The following is a 21,313-nucleotide window of genomic DNA, read 5'->3' on the forward strand; positions in this document are numbered from 1 at the left end:
GCAATATCTCAGAAACACCTGTAGGAAATTTCATTACATCTACCAAAGAGGTCAACCTGGACTAAAGAATGAACTTATTAGGGCAAAGGTCAAAGGTCACCGTGACCTTACAAAGCACATTTTAGCCATAGGCCAAGGATCCATAGGCTAATTATGATGGCACTTCGCACAAATGTCTAATAGCATAAATTGATGGGTTAGTGATGAGGTTAAAGGTCACGCCTTGGCAGACATGGAGAATTGCAGCTCAATTGAATAGCAGAAGCACATAATTCAAATTCTTTTTCGAGATGCTCCTGCAGCTTTCACTGTTTTTGATGACTGCGAGAACCTCCTGCAGTTGTATTAAATTAAATTTGTATTGCAAATTATACATACAGAACCACACTCAAAAGGAAAATTCAGCATATGTACACATGCTCATTTTGAGTCCACCTCAGTGAACACACTGCATACTTGAAATGCTATTAGAATGAGTCAAATCTAATGAAAATCATTTTAATACAGAATTAACTTTTTAGTGCAAACACCATCAGAAAGTGTTGCTTTTGAATGTACACACAGATGAAATTGAGTAAATGTACTGGACCAACTGAAAATGATACTTACAGATATAATGCTTGACTTTGGAAACCCATCCCATGAAGCTCCTGGCATGCAGTTTTTGTGCTGATATTAATGCCAAAGCTCTGCAGTTATTGAGTCAGCAGTGCGCTGGGGACTTGTGCACACTATGCACTCAGTGACCTCGCTCTGTAACCTCTGTGGTTTATGGTGGAATATCTAGGACAGAACAAATTTCACACACTGACTTGTTGCAATGGTGGCATTTGAGCGTGGCAGTACCACACTCAAATTCAGTGAGCTCTCTAGAGCAAAGAGTTCTTTCACAAATGTTTGTAAAGAGTACATGACTCTGTGCTTGATTTTATGCACCTGTGGCACTGGGACTGAAAACACCTGAAATCAAAGATTAAGAGGTATTTTTGTACATTCAATTCATCTGTAACTGATGTTTCTGTATTATATGTCATGCAAAGTGGTTTCATGGTGTTGATTTTATGTGGAGTTAGGAATGAATAACAATGCACAAGTTGCCACCTACATGAGTAAATGATAGCGCTACATAGAGGTCTTGTAAGATTAATATGTAAAATGGAGGAAATTGTAATTTACAACTTTTTTAATGTATTTTTCTGATTTTTTTTTTTTCAAACATATTAACAATGAATCTTTATGTTTCTTATTGCTGTTCCTAGGCCCCTTTCTCTAAAGCAGTCCTTTACTTAGGTTACATTCAGTGGCCCCTTGGCTGCTACATACAGTGGTGCTGCTGTGACATTGCATTGTATGAGGGGAGAGGTGATACAGCATGTGCAGCTGTCAAACAACAGGAAGAATAGCTGTGTTCTCGGCAGACCTGCCTTAACCAGATGCTGTGGGGAGGAAAACACTGTAAATGTGTGATTTCAAGAGCGCCTCTTAATAGACAAGAGTGTGAGGTAAGTTGCTAAGATTTTGTACTTCCAGTTTTGTAAGATTCTGATATTTCTATATGATCCTGAAAAGCTTTAAGTAGATGTAAAATATTTAAATCCACCACATTTAGATTAACGAATAAAAGAATATAGTTAAATTTGTCGTTTTTTGATATCCTGCTAGGTAGTGCAGCTACTATAAAGATGCTGACAGACCCCGTGGAGGTGGTAAAAGTTGTTTTATTTTCTTACTGCAGTGACAGCTACAAGGAACAACTTCTGCTTCAAAGCCTTCCAATTACTGGAATCTGGTTTCCTACCTTAGGTGTAGCAAATTCAAACAGTTTGGGCGTCTGCTTCCCCGTGTTTTTTGTTTTTATGAGGAGGACGAGATGCCGTGAGATTTTACAGGGTGTGACAGGGGGTCACGCTGTGAATGATCTTCCCACACTCAAGAGCTTTTATGAGTCCCTTTAATGAAGATGTGCAAGGATCTGGCTACGTGAAACAAACATCATATTTCATCTCTGATCATCTGTGGGTATCTGTTTCATACTCAACATTGTTATTTCTCATTTACAGCACAGTTTCTGCTTTTCACACCCTTATGTGGTAACAGTACCGGTAATTGGATTTTACTTTAGTTTTTTTTAGAAAAATCAACCTTGATCGCATGAATAATAACAGTCATCACGCACAGCACAGTTGCACCAAACACAGGGCATGCATTAGATAACCTTAACTCAGCCTCCCTGCAAACGGCTTCCTGTGTGTGTGCGGAGGCACTGGGGGGGTTTCTCGTGAAGATATCACTGGTTGGTCACACACAGGAAACCAAGATGCTTTCCAGGGTTGAACCAAAACGCCGCTGAAAAAAAACCAAACAGACTTCTAAGTCAAACAAGTGTCATCTTGACTTAAACTGCACTTTGCAAAAAGGGAAAAAAATAAAATAGACTCGCTCTTAGCTAAAGCTGCTCAGGAACCACTTGAAGCCACGCTATGATTACACAACTCGTTTTAAAACACAAATAGGTGTCGGGCTTCTGGTCGAACAGCTACATTTTTACTACACACTAAACACAGACGCACAGACTTTGGGAAAGTAAAACAAAATATTTAAAAATGCTGCCACAATGGCAATGAAAAGAAACTATGTCTGCTTTTCTAAAATACCCCTAAACATACAATTAACATCAAAAAACAGAAAATAATAGTTCTCTTTTAGCGTCGGCATAAACAGGAGACTGCCAGCAGTCACAGCAGAGGAAAAGGGATGTTGTAAAGATACCAAAGTTGAGCAATAATGCTTCTCTGCCTGTGTAGCTGCTCTGGCCTCTGATCTCTGTCCTGGCTTCCCCTCTTCTCAACAACATATTGCTGTCAGTATTAGTCTCTGAGGAGGCATCTATTTGCCAATAGTTGAGACTTAAAATATTGCAAAAGTTGCTTTTCTTGTCAAGTACTTGCAACAGCGGGATTTGATAAATGCTTACACACAGTGTTATTGTAACAACCTTTTACTTCTCACTGACTAAACTGTTGTTGCCCCGCTGCCTCAGCTGCTTATAATACTCTGAAATATTAGAGTCTGATGTGTTATTTTAATCTCAGATGTTTTTTTATTATCAAACGGATAGAGCAGAGTGGATTTAAACAGGTGTCATGGCGGTGGTTTTAACTTGAGGTCCTTCGGGTCACTCGGTATTCTGCTTTCAAGTTGATCTCTCCTCGCTCCTGTCAGACATTTTAACACAACGCTATGGAGACTGGGGCCCACATGGTAGTGGTGTCATCCTTGCAACATTATCCCCTCTTATCAAGCCTTTCTTCTTCCGCCTTCTTTCTGTTTGATACTTCATGCCCTTTCTCCCACTCCAGTCTACTCTTCCTCCCCAGCCACCGCTCGCTGCGCCCGATCTCATCCTCCACCTCTGTGTCCTCCAACCACTTGACACCTTTTCAAATTCATCCCCATCAGTTGGCAGACAGCGTGCATTTCAACCGCAGGGCACAATGCAGCGATCCTCGTGAATCAATGGCAGATAAATCAATGCTATCTCTTTTTTCCATGCCTCTGCCGCCATCGATTTTTTTTTCCTGTTACTTTGCTGTTTGCGGAGTCTTGAACTTTGCTCAATTAAACTGAGTTGACTTTCAGGAACAAATTGTAACAGCGTAAGGCTTTCAGCTCTGAGACAGACATTAATGTTAGCTCCGGATGGGGAGTATAAGAGCTTTATTTATGAGATGCCCCATTCAAAGAGATGCTGCAGTGATTTCTACTGAAGCAGAACCTGGATTTACTGGTATTGTGAACCCTCTTTCAGATGTGGCATGCAAAAGGCTTGCCTTGATTCTAGGTCTTTCATTTTGAACCAGAGCTAATACCTAAAACAGAGACAAAGCAAATATCCTTTGATCATATTTACTAAGAAAGAGGGAGGCCCAATTAGCATGTGAATAACCCTTGCTTTGGTGTTTTAGATAAACGCTCATAGATTTCTTGGCAGGGGAAATATCTAATATGATTTCATGTCCAATCTCCAGGCTCTAGATCCTGTCACTGGGAGGGAATGATTTCTGGGAAATGCACAGACTCAGGCATATCATTTTGAAAACTACATTTAATATAGCCCACAGAAAATTATCCACTGTGATATTTCACTAGTCTCCCCCATAAATAATTCATTGTTTTTATGTGCCCTCATGCTGCCTTGGGGATTGGAACAGCTGAGTGTTTTCACAACGTATTTGTGTCCAATCTTCTGCGTATTGGACGTACTCTAATCAAACCACAGTAAACATGCCTTGAATGTTTGTTGAGTCATCTGCTTATCAGCTAATCAAATGGCTTATTTGCCTGCCTGCCTGCCCGACTGCCTCACTGGAGCACAGCACAGGCCTGCTTGAGTATTTTTCAATTAATTGTTCATCTGTTTGATTGACTGCGCAGCCACACAGTATGTGTGATATGAATGAACTCCACAAGTTTTAAATGTATGCTTTTTAGGTCCACTGCAGCAATAAGCAGGAGATCTGATTGAGACTAAGTAAGTCAGGCAATCCATTGTTCTGGAAAGTCTACATTGCTTTCTCTCTCACACACACATTGCTTTATTATTTGACATGTAGGTGTAAGATCACATAAAAGATCCTGTGTGTACATACAGTATGTGTCTGTTTTTCTGTGAAAGAACTAGCACAAAAGTGCAAGTCATAGAGAAAATTTCAAAGGCAGAAGCCAGGACAGCGACATGGAGCTGCCAGGGATTGGTGAGCAATCAGATAGGGCAGAATTGATGACCTGGCTCACGATGGATTTCTTGGAGCGGGCTGCCAGACCGAGGTAATACTTTCAGGCTCTTATCAGCACTGGCATAAGCTGAGTGCTGCATCACCCACTTCCCAGCGTCAGCTTATTATGAGAGTCCATGATGTGTGATTGCTTGTACTGCCTTTGTGTGTCCCAGGGTCTGTGTGCACCGGACACAGTTGGCAAGAAGAGGAAAAATACTAAGGGCTTCTGTCAGAGTAAACAGTCCACTTCCCCACTGTTGTAGTGACATTTTTTTTCTTTTTCTCTTCCCCCTTTTTTTCTTTTGGCAAAAATAGGTGTTTTGTGAGGTTTCCAGTGACTCATAAGCTTCTGGTGTCAGTGATGGAATTCTGCAAAGTTAAGCAGACAGTCACAGACATGTCATACTTTTTTAAAGATGTTCTTGCTGAAATGTGGGTAATTTAAAACGGGAAGCAACTGGAAATATGGGAATTTTGGTAGGAAAAAAGTGTTGTCTTAATATATCATGTAGAAAACAGCAAGCTCCATGCTTCCCGGGCTGTTGACGATCAGAAAAGAAGAGAACTTTGGATGTTTAAAATGAATTTTAAAAGATGTAACAGCTGTTCTATTAGATTTACAAAGCAATTTGCAAAGCAATGGAGTTAAATAGCACTTTAAACGTTTACGTTTATGAACAGTGTAGTAATTTTAGCACACTGATCACACTTAATTTTATTCAAGCTGCATAACAATACTTAATTTCAGCTACAGGGGGGCCTTCCTGCAGCTTGAGGTCATTGTTGCTCAAGGGCACTTTAGAGATGCCTTCGGGTTTGAGCCCAGGTTTTCCAATAAAGCTGTTAACCTTTGACTGCTGGGGAGAATGGATGAAACCCTACAATGGATAAAAGAGTAATTACGATATTAATATGAATTCTGCTATGTTAAATTTATAATTACGTTTTCTTTATTATTATTTTTTTTTTCTGCGTATAAACAACGTGGTTTCAGACGCCTAGACGCCGAGGATCTCTATGGTAACAGTCCTCAATTACCAATGATTGGCTAACCCGTGGGAATGTTTCTATTCCCTCAGTGCGGTGATTGGTCGGTGGGCGGTCTGTGCAGCCTGACAGTCTGCAGCGTTCCGGGTTATTGTCAGTCTCGGCAGCTCGGCAGAAGGGCAGGACCGCATCCCGGAGCTGCCAGAAGTAGCTAGCTCTTTATCCAGACGTAACCTTTTCCTGTTTGGTTAATATTACCAAAGAGAGCCTTTCGGGGCTTTGCCGTCAAGGTTACTCCACAGCCTCACCTGGAAATTTAAGTCTGAATCGAGAGGCAACACATCTCAGAGCGTCTGCCGACACCTCGGATAAAGTGACGGACGGAGCAGAGCCTGCTCTCCGGGATTTTACATCGCATCGCATCAGTTTAGGATATTCAGGCAGCTACTTTGGCCCAGCCTTGATCTCTTTCAGGGTACCTTCACACAATATTGCCTAGATGAAAACATTTGAATGATACATTTCTCATAAGGTCGTCAAAATTGAGCAGGCGGACCACGAAACCCATGCGTAACAGCGGGGGGATTTTTTTGGAATACTGCGTAGCCGCTAAACCTACCCAGTGTGTCGGTTAAGAGTTCTGCTATTTGGAGATATCTTCAAGCGAGAGGAAGATCAACCGGGACCCTGTACCTACTTTGATTCGGAGGCTAAACGGTGAAAACCCGAAGCACACTTGGTGCGCAATCCTTCTGAGGACGCTCTTGAAATTGCCGACCTGCGCTTTTGCCCTCGACAAAAATTGGCAGCCGAATCGAGAAAAAAAGGCAAAGCTTATTAACTTTGCATGCTAGAGGCTAGAGTGTGGAATCTAATTTGCAGGGTTACCGCTACATTTGCATACCGTCGGAAGACGAGGATAAACTTAATCAACATTTGACATCGACAAAGCAGCATCTGGATTTTGGGGCAACAGAATGAATCCGTTTTAATTTGGACCGCAGAAGTATGAGGCAGATTGCTCAGTGAATGCTACGATCTGCATGGAGTTCTAGTGTACACTACGGAGCAATTTATGGTAAATATATTTTGCATGTCTGTCTCTCCCAGTCGTGTAGATTCTGAATGGTACGGGTCATTTATTTGTAACCATTATGGTAGTTTGTGTCAGAGCTTCGCTTCAATGTTTGGGGAGGATTGTCGCCGAAACAGAGAAACGCCTGAAAATAATGAATGTTTATAAAATGCCCCCCTCCTTTCCCCCCAGGATGCTGCCCACACGGTTGATGATGTCTCGGATTTAAACCCTTTGTTTGACCCATAGGAAGTGTTGTAAAAATCGACTTGTTAGAGAGCCGCTGCCGAATTGCTCGAGGAGCTGCTTTGATGTGTAATATTGGTCTTTTCAAGTATGGGTAGCAATTAAGTATATTGTCGAGGCCAGTCCACTGCAGGCAGGCATCACAGACACGGGGATGTGTGGCACTGGAAGAGTTGCGGCTCAGAGCAAAAGGTGCGAATTTCTCATCTGTACGCCCCCGTGCGTCACCGCGCACGGGTAGGGTAACTACAGTGCCTGCTGCAATTAGAGATTTTCACCCTGGTGTGTTAATGATACACAATCTCTGTCTTTTTTTATTTTATTTTATTGTGTGCCTGTATGGTGTGACAGGCTTTCATAGAGAGACTCATAAAATTCACGAGCATGTGTGCCTAGCGCTGTAAAAGTTTTCACTTTATGCTCGGTGATATGGATGATCCTCAGTGCTGCACTAAGGTCGGGAGACAATTTGTCATTGTCCCGTGAATTCCACAGCTCACGTGCCCTCTGCGGCCCCAGCCTCTGGTGCAGCCAGAGGAAGTCTGAAAATTTGACTCGACTGTGAATTAGCTGATAAAGTTTGGATTGTTTCCCGTGAACTTTGAGCCTCGCTGGTTGCTGAGGTTGCTTTGCAATATTTAGTTCCATTGCTCGCATTGCACGTAAATGAGCCTCCACATTATGCTGACTGTGCAGTGAAAAAGCCACACACTGTATGTTTTATCGTTAGACTACAAGCATCCTCAAATTCTTATCTTCCAGTCGTTCTCTCTCCAGCAGCCTTGCAGATAGGCAGCTTGCAGAATGTAATATGGGCCCCTACAGCAGGGCAGGCGCCCCCACAGTCAGGGCACCTGACATAGAGCCTTCCTGGCTGTATTGAATAAAACATCCAGTGATGTATGAGGCAGGAGCTGCACCCGAGGGGGCAGAACTGCCTCATTTACTTCCTCCACTCTGCGTCTATGACCTGCTGAGCAAATTGTGCTCATATTAGCTCTGCGGCTGCTCCTCACCTAAACAAATAGTCTCCCCAGCATAATGCTTGCCTTAACTCAACATGATGGTTGGACAAGGCAGGGGAGAGTGGAATGGCAGGGAAGCTTTAATATTTAGGTCACTGAATTACCTTTTTGAGATTGTAGTTGTTGTTCTGACTGCTTTTTTTGGCTTGCTTTTCGATTTTTCTTTTTTTGTAACACTGGAGCTTCAAGGGTCCCGCTGCCAGCTCAAGACTTGATCCACATTTCATTCCTCTCGCTTTCACCATGTTTGCTTTTGCTCTGCTTTCTCTGCGTTGGTAGCTGACAAAAGGATATCGGTGCTTTGTGGGCTCAAAGTTAATTTCACGTGTTTTCCACATGATTTTTTACTTGATCATAAAATGAAACTGGCGTAAGTCACCAACTTGAGTAAAATGTAATCTCTTGTACTTAATTGAGCTGCCAACAGCTGGAAGGTAGTGAACATATTTGAGCAATGAGTTAACAGAAACACGCCAAAATAACCCTGAAATTTTATAAGTTTGGAACTCAAATAGCGTATCAGCTTGATTGATTGATTGCATTTGGGCTCCTTGCTGTATTCTTTGCTTATTAAAGTGCCTGCCTGGAGTGAATAAGTGAGCTCCACTCATGAATATCGTTAAAGTCGCTGAAGTTTAATTTCCTGTGCTGTGTATTAATCTTTTTTAATCCCTGCATGGTTTGATTGTCTCAACACCTACCCAGAGGCACCAAAACTCATTTTGACAGTTAAGATGACTAAAATAGTAGATACGTGTGTGTGTGTGTGTGTGTGTGTGTGTGTGTGTGTATGTGTGTGTGTGTGTGTGTGTGTGTGTGTGTGTGTGTGTCTTACTCAAGATCTACTGACCCCTCAAGTGTCTAAGCTTATGTCCATTCTTGTGTGGACTTCATTACTGAAAGTGCAAATTAAATCTTTCTTTTTTTAAATAGCTTTTTCCCACCGAGTCCAATTATAGAATAATACACTTTAGATGAAAACAAACATTAAATTCATCTTCTTTTCCTGCCAAAGAAAAGAAAAGACAACAACTCTTACGTTAACTGATATCACAGGAAAGCACAAAGCTTCTTACCTGGAAACATCATCGGACCCTCAAAGCCACGTCAACAGCAGCTCATTAGGTACCTGATCAAAGTGTTTCATATCAGCGAAAGTCTATAACAGTTCTTGTTTTAACGCTTTTAACGCTTTTTCATGTTAAGCCAAACAACAGAAAATTTGCCCTTTCTTGTTCTTTGCAGTTTTACTTGTTTTGATATAAACTCTATTGTCCCTGTACAGAGATTTGTTTTGCACATCAGTACCTGGAACAGTAGTGACAGAACATGAAAAGGGAAACAGAAAACAAAAAGCATTACGTGGAAGTGGGGCTAGAGAAACGGAGACACCTTTCAGCAACTCGGTGTGAACAAATACAGGTGAAAAGTGATGTCCAGTTTCCAGCAGACTTGGTGGCGTTGGTGGGACTTTGCAGGCAGGATTAATAAGAGTCCTTCTACTTAGCTATTTAGCACATTTGTGTGCAGGTAGCACCCCCATACACTGCTAGCTGTTAATGCTATCTAATCTATATCGCCCTTTTTTGTGACCATTATTATGACTATTTCAGCGCTTAAAGATTAACCTTCATGGTTATATTAGCTGTACTGAGGAAGTCAAATGAAATGAGTATTCTTCACAGTGTGTCCACACTGTCATGGTTATAAATGCTGAACTACAGTAATCAAAAAATGAGAACAAGAAGAAGAAGAAATACTCATTTTATCAACCATATAGTCCACAATACGGTATATGGTAGGAGAAAAACCTCTTCATGCTGCTAGCCTTGTAAAAACGAATGAAATCACAGCACTTTATACCTAATGACATCAACACTTGTGCGAAATGTGATGCCAGAGTGAGATTCCATTTATACATCATAAAGCATTAAGTGAGACGTGGTAGTAAATTTTAAATACAGTGCAAGCTTCTTGGTTTTATAAACAGGCGCTCTAGCGTTTACATGAAAGTGTGATTTTGTGTGATGCAGAAGAACTACTCTAACATAAGTTACAGCAGTGTGATTGCGTGCACTCTTTCTGTGTTTCTGGTAAGGGTGTCGGTTCTCTGCCCACTGATCATTTTCACTTATTTTTGTGAGTTGTACCTGCTCACTACTCTGCTCATGAGACCTTGGCAGCTCCTCATCAGGGTTATCTGCAACCACTTAGCGCATGACGGACAGCAATGATCCTCCGACCTCCTCTCTCTTTTCCCCTCTCGCCCCTCCGTCAGGCAGAATGGAAGTCACGTCTCAGCAGGGCTCGAGGTTAATGTCTAGTCTTTCATTTCTAAAGGTTAGGGACACCCAGCCCATTTTATTTATTTCTTTTTTTGGCGCTTGTGCAATATCGTGAGCGGGAACTGTGCTGTTCAAACGTGGTTAATGAGTACAGTCATATGGCGAGCCAGAGTACTGTGCAGTTTATAGTTTGTTCCACAGCACAGGCAGTAAAGTGAGGGGTGGCATGCTCCTTGCAAAGACTTCTTGGGGGGAAGAAGGAGAATAAAGCAAATCTGACAAGCTCTCCAACAGCGAATTTGCTCTCCTTAAAAACAATGCCGCTCTTGCCTTCCTCATGGTCACATTGATTTGTTCTGGGTGACAGTGCAGGCTGCTGTGAAATCACCCCAGCGCCATTGATCTCAAGGAGAAGAGGAGGAGAGGGAATGAAAGGCTGGCGACAGAGAGCAACATGGGAAAATCCACAGCGTGCCCTCCTCAACCTTAAACAGTAATAAAATGAAGGCCGTGGTTACTATCAGATCAGCCCCTGCTGTACTTCTTCAGCCACTGTATCGCAGTCTAGTCGGTGCTTTGATTTGTTTTGGAGGCCCCTACATGCTGTTTGATTTGCTATTGTGCCTCGCCATGTTTCATATTATCAGCTGAACTCTTTATTGCCACTGTTTTCCATGCCAGAAGCAAGGCTGTTTTTATCTCATGCAGGCCTCTGATTAATCTCTGCCTCTCTGCTGGTGTACTTTAATCTTGAATGGGAGATATCTGATTTTCCTCGGCTATTGAGGAAGATCAAACTTTAATGGAACAAGGAACTGCACATCATCCTAATCTCCATCTCTCCCTGCATTTTGGTTGACTGCTCTCCCTTGGGCTTTGTAGCTTTCTGCAGAAGCAGGAAATACATCAGACAGATAAGATGTTTTCTCTTCATGCTTTGGTAATTTATTCCCTGTTGACAATGGCCACCACTTTACATCTCTGCTGTTTGATTAGCTGGTTGAAGAAGCCGCGGGTAAAAACGTGGGGGAATTGATTGACGCTTACAAATGGTTGTCCTGTATGACCTAAATGTGTGAAACTTTTCTAGAGGCTTTAATTGGGGTTTCTTCACAGTTCAGTCCATCCACAGCCAAATGTGCTAGCCCTCTCTCTATTTATTGACACGCCAGAGAAGGGGGGCATGCGTAGCCTGAGGAGAGATATGTCAGCTGCATGGATGTATCCAGGTTCAATGCTTTTGATTACGCCACAGTCATTTCAGGAATTAGCTATTGACCGCCTTCCTTTTTCTTTTCCTTTTTTTTGTTTGGTCCGTTCTCTTCCTCCACCGTATCACTGAATAACGCTGTACATTATGCTGACCAGCATCCGGACTGCGACTGGCTCGGTGCATATTGTTGCAAATGGATAACACTTAAGGGGGTGTCACACCTCCCGCAGACGGCTTACGTCTGTGACAAAAAGAGGCTATTACCCAATTCTAAGGCGGTTGCTGTAAGGTAATGAAATTTCCACTGACTGGAGAAAACAATGTTGTCTGGTCTGCACTGTAATTGCAGAAGCCACCTCGCCATTTTCCCCGAGTTCAGCGTGAATGCAACACGATTTAATAAAACTCTGGAGATTTTTATCATTTATTGCCAGGCCTGGCAGCCGCATCAGGGAGAGTGAGCCGAGGCTTGCACAGATAAAACTCATTCAATTTACTTGTTGAATTTTAACCATGCGAGGCAGAGACCATTTGCAAAAGAGCCGCCATATGACCCGTAGGAGAATGTTTTTATAGGGATAATGCAGGTCAGCTATACTGTTAATATAAAACCACCATTCCTTTAATCTAAATGGCAGAGCACCCTGGAATTTCTGTCATTTTCTCTCCCGGTATTATTTGTGTCAAGAAAGGGTTGAAAATCCTTGGGATATTAGGCCCTGGGGCCAAAGAGCTTCTGTGTGCCTGCTTCCATTCACATACAAAAACACAGGAACATTGACATGAGGACATGTATGGACACACGCACACATACACACACTCCTAGCCCTGTTTTATTACCTCCTGCCTGCTGCTGGAATTGCTTTCCTCCCTCGAGTGAGCCAGGCAAAGCCGGCTTTATTGTGTTAACCTATTTGTGTGTCAAGAGCGATTGCAGCGTTCTTTATCTCTGTTTGTATTCGGACGGGGAGACGGCAGAGAGAGAGTGAGGGAGCAAGGAAGAGGGAGAGCCAGAGAGGGTGAGTGGCGGAGGAAAGAAGGGGAAGAGAAGGTGTTTGTGGTGTGGGCGAGGGGGGGGTACACAGGAGCCAGGCAAGCCACCGGAGTTAGATGGATGGCCGGTCACCTCGCTCTCTACTCTGGAGGATAATGACTGGTTGCTTAGCAATGACCCACCCCCACCCACTTCCAGACTTGCATCCACAGTAATCACTTTTTTCCTCTAAAAGATTTCATATATAATTATAATGGGGCTTTTCATTTATTTAGCACAGTAGGGTGGAGGGTGTGAGCTGGAATTGGGGATTTTTGCGTGGTGGTGCTTATCGACTCCCGGCTTTTGTGCAATGCAAAATTGCACTTGCATTCATGTGTGTTTGTAGGAAAGTGTTTGTATGTGCTTTTGCTGTTGGAGTTTGGCCTGGATTACGACTAGGCCAAAGCTATATTTCCTGCCGCTGTACGACCTTTGACCGACATAATGCCACACTGGTGACGGTGCAGATGCACAAATACACAGACACACACTTTCATGTTTTCTGATGAGCGACCAGAAGCTATCAAGGGCTGCTTCATGTGAGCTCTTAGTTTTATTAACATTTTTTATTGAGTTGAACAAATTGCTGACCTTTTATGGTATAATGAAAAGTCTGGCCCGCTAAGGACAAATTCGAGCTTTGGCAGTGGTGACTGGCACCCGTCCCAGCTATTTAACTCATGATTTACAGCGTGTTTATTCAGCAGGTGACAACATTTAATACAGCGGAGTGTTTCCCAACATTTCAGCTCTTTTTTTCATCTGTTCTGTTTTTTCAGATCTTAGTCTGAAGCAGTTCTGTTGTAATAGATACAGTCTACTCGCACTGTTCTCTTGCAGGTTTGAATTTAGGTTACTGGATTTTTAAGTGGCAGAATAAAGGTGTAATATCTGAACATGACCCCCAATTTAAGCTGCCTTTCATCACCAGCAGCCTCGGTGTTGGCACAAATTCCAGAGTCCTTTAAATTATCTGCCAGTTATTCTCTCTGTTTCTGTTTCTTTCTTCTTTTTTTAATCTTCCCAGTTTTTTTTTTTCTTCCCTTTCCTCTTTCATGAGATTTGAATCATTTGAACACGCCTGTGAAGTTCATATTAAACTTTTACTTGTTTATGATGATAAAAAGTCACGGCCGCTTAAACAGACCTTGTGGATCAAATTAAATGCTTTGTCTTGCGCTCGCGTAGCCAGTTGGTGGTGTATTTGTTCATTTCTGGATTGACGTATTATATCTACACTTAAAAAAAAAATCTGTTTTGTTATTGGAGCTTCTTTATAGATCGTCAGCCGCGTCTGATATTTGCCCATCTGTGCTCTTTCTCCATATCCTCTTTGGTGCCATCTTTTCTTATCTGGGCTCATGCACCAATGCTAAAATTGACAGCTTCGTATGTCCTGGGAACTTCATACAGATAAACTAAACATACATCCCTATCCTCCCCCTCCAATCTCAGTGCCATGCTTCTGTAGCTGCATCTATAGAACAGCTGTCCAGCTGTCACGGCAGCCCACCAGTCAGCCGCTCTCCAAGGCAACATCTGTAGAGACTGAACACACAAGGGCAGCCTGCCGTTCCCCGCTTGTCCCCGAAGACCGTGGAAGTGTGTCAGGCCTTTTGGCTACACATTACCGCTGACCACATCAACCGTATCACTGGGTTTTGATTGAATGTCATCTGCTTCTGTGCCACTTAAATGAGCTCTGCGAGGCTTCAGACTGTTGTATTATTTTTTTCTTTGTCAGTGACTTACAGTGATCTGCCGCTGAAGCTTCCTGTTGTCACAACAGTAGTTAAAAACAAAACACGTGACTGTGCAGCCCAAAAAAAATGAAAAGCGACTCTGCATTATTGTATCCATTAATAGTCATCTGCCTCCGCATGTATGTGTGTGTGAGTTCTTGTGCGTGCGTGTGTGTGTAAACAAAATCCCAGCGAACAAGGTGCAATGGCCTGGAACTGACGAGAACCCACTGGGAGAGTCTCTCCTTGATGTAGACCCCCCCCCACTCCCGCTTCCCCTCCTCATTCTCTACCATCTTTCCCTCTTGGCATCAGAGCACGATGGCGAGGCAGGCGGGGGTGGGGGGGACGCACAGAGCCATGTGAGTGGGGAGATGAACAGATCTGCGGTCCCCTCTGTCAGCCACAAACTAGGATCAGGGAGATCGTGTGGAACTCTCTCCTGGGATGAGCAAAGGGAAGAAGGGAGAAAACAGCTGTTAAGTGTTTTTCTCTCACTTCTTCACCAGCTCACTTGTGTTTTTCCCTACTCTGTCATTTCCTCTAAGGCTGTCATTAGCTTCTGTTACACGGGTTTTAAATAACTTTTTGAACAGTAAGGGGCATTTGATAACAGAGGTTCTGTGTATCTCTGTGTGTCTATGTGTGGTTATAGATGTGTGTACGTTGTGTGATATGACCTCCTGTTTTTTTTTTATTTAATTTTTTTTAACGGGTTTGTTGCACAGAATGTAAATAAAAGATGGACATAGTCTCTGGGTCTGAAAAGTGAGGCCAATGCAGAGTTGCTCTAACTCTACGTTCTTTCTAATGGCCAGCAGGGGGCGACTTCTTGGGGTGGAAAAAGAAGTCTGTTTGTATAAAGTCTGTGGGTAAACAAACCGACTTCTCACTTGATCTGTGACCATGATTAGCAGTTTTCCAGCTGTTTTTTGGTGTCAGTCGCTGGTTTCAAATCTTATTTAAACAAGAAGATGTGAATTTTATACGTTACAGCTCCGTTATACTTAGCATGCTTTATCGTCAGGTTTATGCTTTATGGTGGCCAGCAGTGTCCCTGGATTTTTCAGTCAGATCCACACCTTATATGTAATATCTGATTTCAAAAAAATGATATGATCAGCATTTAGGGAGTGCACAAACCAGTGGCCTTGTTCATCTTTTTTATACAGTCTATGCTTATCGTCAGAGGTCGAAAATCCTCGAGACACACAGACAATGCAAATGTACACATTTTGAAAGTGTGCTAATTGTTCCTATAGCTCTTCTGAAGTGTTTTAGGAACTATTAAGGATTTGATTTCTTTATCATCACTCTTGGTAGCTGGGGGCCTCTCAGGCATACTGTGCCTCTCCCCACAGACAGCTGCAGAGTCATACAGTCTGTGGGCGAAGTTTGATAGATCCTGTTTACTGGAGCTGAGAGAATGCCGGGGTATCTCAAATTAAGTGTCACTTAAAGCTTGTCATTTAGTCAGCTTTCCATTTTGTTCCCCCATCTCTAGTGGCAGCACTGTGCTGCCAATTGTAACAGGGATTGAGAGGAAGACATTTGGTGATTACACATTCTGTCATGATTGAGGGGTGAAGCCAGCAACTCGATGCAAAACCAAATTCCATATGGCTGCAGTGAAATCTCTGCACCCATAGTGAGTTACTCTGAAGCAGCCCCCGTCCTGATGACAGCGAAATCGCCTGCTCATGACTTATCGTTTTATCATTTAAATTTACCCCATTGATGCTCGCTGCTGTGATTGACAGCTGGGCTTGAAAGCCACAGCTATCTCAATTGAGCTCCAGCAGCCAGTTGGTAACCGTGACAATGGTCTCTCCTCTTTCCCTTGTTTTCACACATTTTCTGCTGTCACAGAAACCTCACTGATTGCTTCTCTGCCAAGACAGCATCCTATTAATCTTTTAAATAAGGGCCGCAGCCCAGCAGTATTGTTTGTAGAAAACCAAGAGGACCTTGTGAGACCACACTGAAAAGGGAAAGGGGGCAACAGTGCTGAATCTGTCTCACTGTGGCAGGAAAGCAGAGCCTCCTTAAAACCTACAATATTAGAACTCTAATAGGTGCTGCGGAGATAGATGATCCCGAGGTCTGAATATAGATAACGCTCTCTGGACCCACCTGATAACTCTGTGGGCTCTGTTGTCTTCTGCCTCTTTCAGCTTCGCTCTCCAGGTGCATTCTGTGCTTTCATCTACATTGTGGCACTCTGAATAAAAGCCTCTGTGTTTATGGCCATTTTCTTTTTCTATGCGCTTATTGATCCTTTTCAGCATGGTTGGAATAGTCTTTATTTTTTTCAATTCTGGGCTCAAATAGCATAACAGCAGCATATTCTGAAATGGCAAACCATTGATGTATTGTGATGTGACCTAGCGAAGGTAGAATAACAGTTCAGCCCTTTGTGCCAGTGTACTTAGCTGACAATTTGTTTGAAGGAGACGCAAACATGAATGAAATTGTGGCCTCCTTGCGATGTATGTTTCTTGCCACCAAGAAAATGCTCTCTCTCACCTCTGTCTTCAAATGGCTTTCTGCACTCTGATTTCATGGACTTAGGCTTTTGTGTTTAATTAGGTGCGATTTGTGAACATCCCGAGTGATAGGAAGTCTTCTTTTTTTTTCTTTTTTTTTTTTTGCACTTTCTTGTCAAGTGGATGTTAATGGAGAATTGCTGCAATGCTCTTGACACCCTCTGCTTTATAATGAGTTCCTTCCTGTGCAAAATGGCCCCATAAACCAAACCTTTCAAGGATGAGGCGCATGTGGCAGCAGTATTTTGGCTTCTCTCTCCCTCAGAAATGTTCATGCCATATAAAAGAGACTGGAATTGTGGGATCACTGTATACCTTGATTGTGTCTTTGTCTCTGCTCCAGTCATAGAAATCCAGCGAGGCAGTGCAACCTAGCTGACTAATTGACTTCCAGGTCAGAGCAACATAATAGCCAGAGTTCTGGTCAATGAAAATGGATATACTTTCCCCTGTAAAGCAAGCCACGAGTGCTTTGTTATGATCTGTGTGGTCATGCACCTGTGCATGCACGCACACATGAGCGATTCAGCATGTAGCTATTCATAGTTTTCCTCTGTGGTTCACACAGTTAACTCGGTACATTTGAAAAGCACACACACACACAAAACATTAATAAATTCAGAGCACTTTAGTGTCACTATTTATATAAGCTTTAGTCTGGAACTTTGATCTTATGTGATGCTTCTGTGAGAAAATTGAGAGCTTGAACAATAAGGAATAGTTGAATAGAAGTGTTTGCTTTTTAATTGTGTGCTTTCAAAACTAGAAAGCTCTCTGACCCACTTTTGTAATACTTGACACGAACTTTAAAAGTATACACATTAGTATTTTATGGAAAAAAATGTATTCGGGGCACTTCAATCGTTTTCTTGCCTTTCTGTCTATAAAGCATCATTGCACTGAGGTTTTTTTTCTGTATTTCCTTTTCTTTTTTGATAAAAAATGAGGTCCGCTTTTCTTTACGCGTGGCTGTGTTTGCACCGAGATGAGCGAGTATAAGTGCGAGTCCTTGGAATGTGTGTTAAACTGTAAGTCTGTGTTTTCTTCTGAACAGGCAAATGTGTGTGCATAGGGATGTCTTTTTGTTCTAGTTTGCAGGTTAAACACAAACACTGCTGTCCCAGATTCACACGCAATCCTCCTCCACCTGAGCCTGATCCCCGGGAACTTGGCGACTTGCACGTAGCCGCGAGCCTCCTCTCCTCTGTCCGTTACCCCAAAAGATTCTCAGTTCCTCCGGTTTCAAAGCGCTTGCATAGCTCAACTGTGTCGAAGCACGCCCCTCCTCCCTGACCCCTCCTCCTGGAGACGCCACTCTTGACCTGCTGCCCCATTGTTTCCAGCGGGGATGGATGGGGAGCCGCCTCTGCTGCCGCGATCCTTCACTCAATAGCAGCTCCATCTGTTGACTGCGTGACTCTGGGTTACAAGCGGGGATTTTGCTCCGTCTGTGAAGGGTGTGAAAAGAACTATCTCAGGGGGGCTTCCTGAATGGAGTTTTAAAACTGCAGACGAAGGGTGTTGCGATGCCTCTCAAAACCCCACCCTTCTCCCCTTCACCTCTCCACCCATCGTCAGCCCAACACAGCCAGCTGGGTGTGTGCAGGATGAGAGGCCTTCATTGTGCCTGTTCACAGGCCCCAAGGCAACAGGGTCACCTTGTCCCCAAACAAATGCTGCCCTCAGTGGGATTATTGGCACTGTTCGTCTGTGTTTCCGTGTGTGTGTGTGTGTGTGTGTGTGTGTGTGTGTGTGTGCTTGCATGTAAAGGGGGAGTAGGTATTTGAGTAAAAGAACGCGTCATCGGGAAGAGGGCAAAGGCCTTGGCTACGAGCACATTTATCTAACATCTCTGCCTTTCACATCAAGACCTATTCAGTGCAACCCGTCTGCATCAGGTTTTCAAAGGACATCACCGATAAAGAAACACTCTGGGCTGCTTTGCTGCTCTCAGTGCACTCCGTAAGCATTTAGACCAACAAAGCTGCTCATGTAATGTTCTGTTTCTCTTGTATATTCAGCTTAGAGAGACAGAATCTATTTTTTTTTTTTTTTTTTTTTTTTTTAAAAAGGTTTGGAAACATGAAATGGTGCAAGAGTACTGCTTTGGGCTTTCGGGCATGGTCTGTTCTGCAGTTCATCCTCTTTAACGGAGGGTATTTGTGAACAAAAACGAAATGTGTGGCTGTTTTGACAGCTGGTTCACCTTCGGTAATTAATGGTAAAATTGCATTCTGCCAGACGTTTGTGCTGAGGTCTTCTGTCTTTCTGTGTGGGAGTTGTTATTTGGCATTTCCACTTAAGTGAAAGAGGAAATGCCCGGTGGGATCCTCTTCTTTCTCCTGAAGAAGATTCTCATTAACTTAAAAAAAAATCCTTTTGGATGTGTTTTTCTTTTTAAGTCTTTTATTACAATACAGGTCCAATCATAGTATTTGTCACATCTATGCATTCTGTAAGGTTCTTTTCTGTTGACTTGCAGTTTGGTTCAGTTAACTCTTTCTTTTGCCCCTATCACACAGGGACAAAAAAAAAGTACTGAAGTACTCAAAAAGTTCTGAAGAGGCACAGCCAAGCATCTTCCCCCCTAGTCTCCTGTTCTTTCCCCTGTCACAGAGCCACAGATCAGCTTCATCACCTAGAGCCCTCAGGTAACACAGCATGTCCTTAACACACCTTTACTTGAGTTAAGATGATTAAAGCAGCACAGTCCCTCTCCTCGTGCCTTCTACGCATGTGTTACACTCCTAGACTTCCCCTCGCAGAAGACAAAGTGAGCAACAGTATCAGACTGAGAAGCGCGCGGGTGGTTCGGGCATGGAGCCCCCTCAACCAGAAGAGACGGAACTAAAGGAGGGGGGGTTGTCGAGTGGAATGAGTGGAGGTGGAAAAGTGCAGTGACAGCAGAACGAATAAATTGAAAAATTCTCTCATTGTAAATTGTCTATTGCTCGTGACAAACGATCTGATAGGCGAGCGGCCCGGGTTTCCGACGCATCCGTCCCAATAGAGCTGTGAATAACTGGTCTATCTCCACACTGCTTAGCACTGGCCCCTCACTTAATAATTCATACAGTGTGAAATATTTTCCCCAGTACAGATATGCCAAAGAGCTGCCGCTAGCATGCGGGGGCGGTGAGGAGGGTGTCCCTGTGGTGCTAATTTGGGGACTGGTGACGTGCATAGATTTCTAAGGGGGCTTTAGTTTGGAGGCGATGTCTCAGACACATTTGCTCTCCTGTATGCTCTGTCTGCTATTGGAAGGAGCCGAGCTAGAGATGTAGAGAGTGAGAGAGCGCAGATGACATTTAACTTGTGGCTGATCTGCCTGCGACGAGGAACAGAGAGGGGAAATACATTTCCATTTACGCTGACTGAACACAGTTATCAGTGACTGTGGGGACAAAGGGAGGTTGTAAACCTGCTAAGTAGTTTTTGCTGTTTGCCCTGGTGAGTGTTGTGGTCACATCTTTGGCAGCAGGTGTCTGTGGACACCTGGTTCATGTCTCCAGTTTCCTTCAAGTGACTCCCCCTGCCTCAGGCTGCTTCAGGAGCTCAGCAGCCAAGAGTATCTCTCGTGGTCCCTGACCTTATTGTGCCCTTCCCTCAGAGGTCGCGCCATCGTATTCACAGCGACAGTGAAACCAAAGCTGTAAAAGCCTCGCTCACATGCACGCTGAGATGTGTGTGCAGATGTGTGCTTGCATGCAATAGTGTCATATAGCCATGCACTTTTTGTGCAACAGTGTTTTGTGCTTTCGTCTAACTCGTTCTGCAGCTTAGCCCTGTACAAACTGGGTTTTTATGGTCCGCATTCAGGCCCTGATACCAATTATGCAAACTATTAAAAATTTAAGGAGGACAGTCTTTTATAATTTAATCCTAAAGTAATAGATTCTATTAAAAATGCATGAGAGGAGCTTTATAGATGGAGCTAGAATTAGTGTCTATCAAAGACTCCAGTCAAGGATGCAGGGGGAATGGGCAGCAGGAGTGGTGGTATTGCCTCATTATTCAAATAGGATATGATTACCATAGAGCAGGAGTCCCTCAGAGCTGAAGCAGAGCTCTCTGGCTACTGTGATCACTAACAGGAGGAGTCCAGCTCCTCGATGGAGGTCTCTGCTTTTCTGGCTAAATGAAAGCGGTTTTAGATTTCCTGTTTTAACTTTCACAAATGAAATTTGAGCTTGTTAACTCGAGCGTACTGCCACCGAAATACTTTTCATCTTACTGGGTGTCTTCACCCTGTTGATTCACTTCAGATTGTTTCTTGTCTGTACTGAAAGCATACAAAAGGTATTCAAGCATAAAAACAAGAAAGCTACAGGGTTGTAGCTCTTCTTCACTAGAGACAATGAAATCTTATGCAATGCAGTT

General features: G+C 43.2%; 1 protein-coding gene across 2 annotated transcripts in view; it reads left to right on the forward strand.

Annotated features, from left to right (window-relative positions):
* The first annotated feature begins 872 nt into the window (after positions 1–872).
* Positions 873–21,313, forward strand: part of fam222a (family with sequence similarity 222 member A) — a 56,565-nt gene continuing 36,124 nt past the window's right edge. The window contains exons 1-3 of one of the 2 annotated variants that reach the window (XM_005940182.3): positions 873–980; positions 1,260–1,502; positions 1,736–6,843. The gene's annotated coding sequence lies outside the window, so the exon portion shown is untranslated. The remainder of the gene's footprint in view (positions 981–1,259; positions 1,503–1,735; positions 6,844–21,313) is intronic. The other variant, XM_042227699.1, reaches the window with a different exon arrangement.

This window comes from Haplochromis burtoni, unplaced genomic scaffold, assembly GCF_018398535.1.
Source record: "Haplochromis burtoni strain Fernald_Lab_line unplaced genomic scaffold, NCSU_Asbu1 Contig_276, whole genome shotgun sequence".
NCBI classification, from domain to species: domain Eukaryota; kingdom Metazoa; phylum Chordata; class Actinopteri; order Cichliformes; family Cichlidae; genus Haplochromis; species Haplochromis burtoni.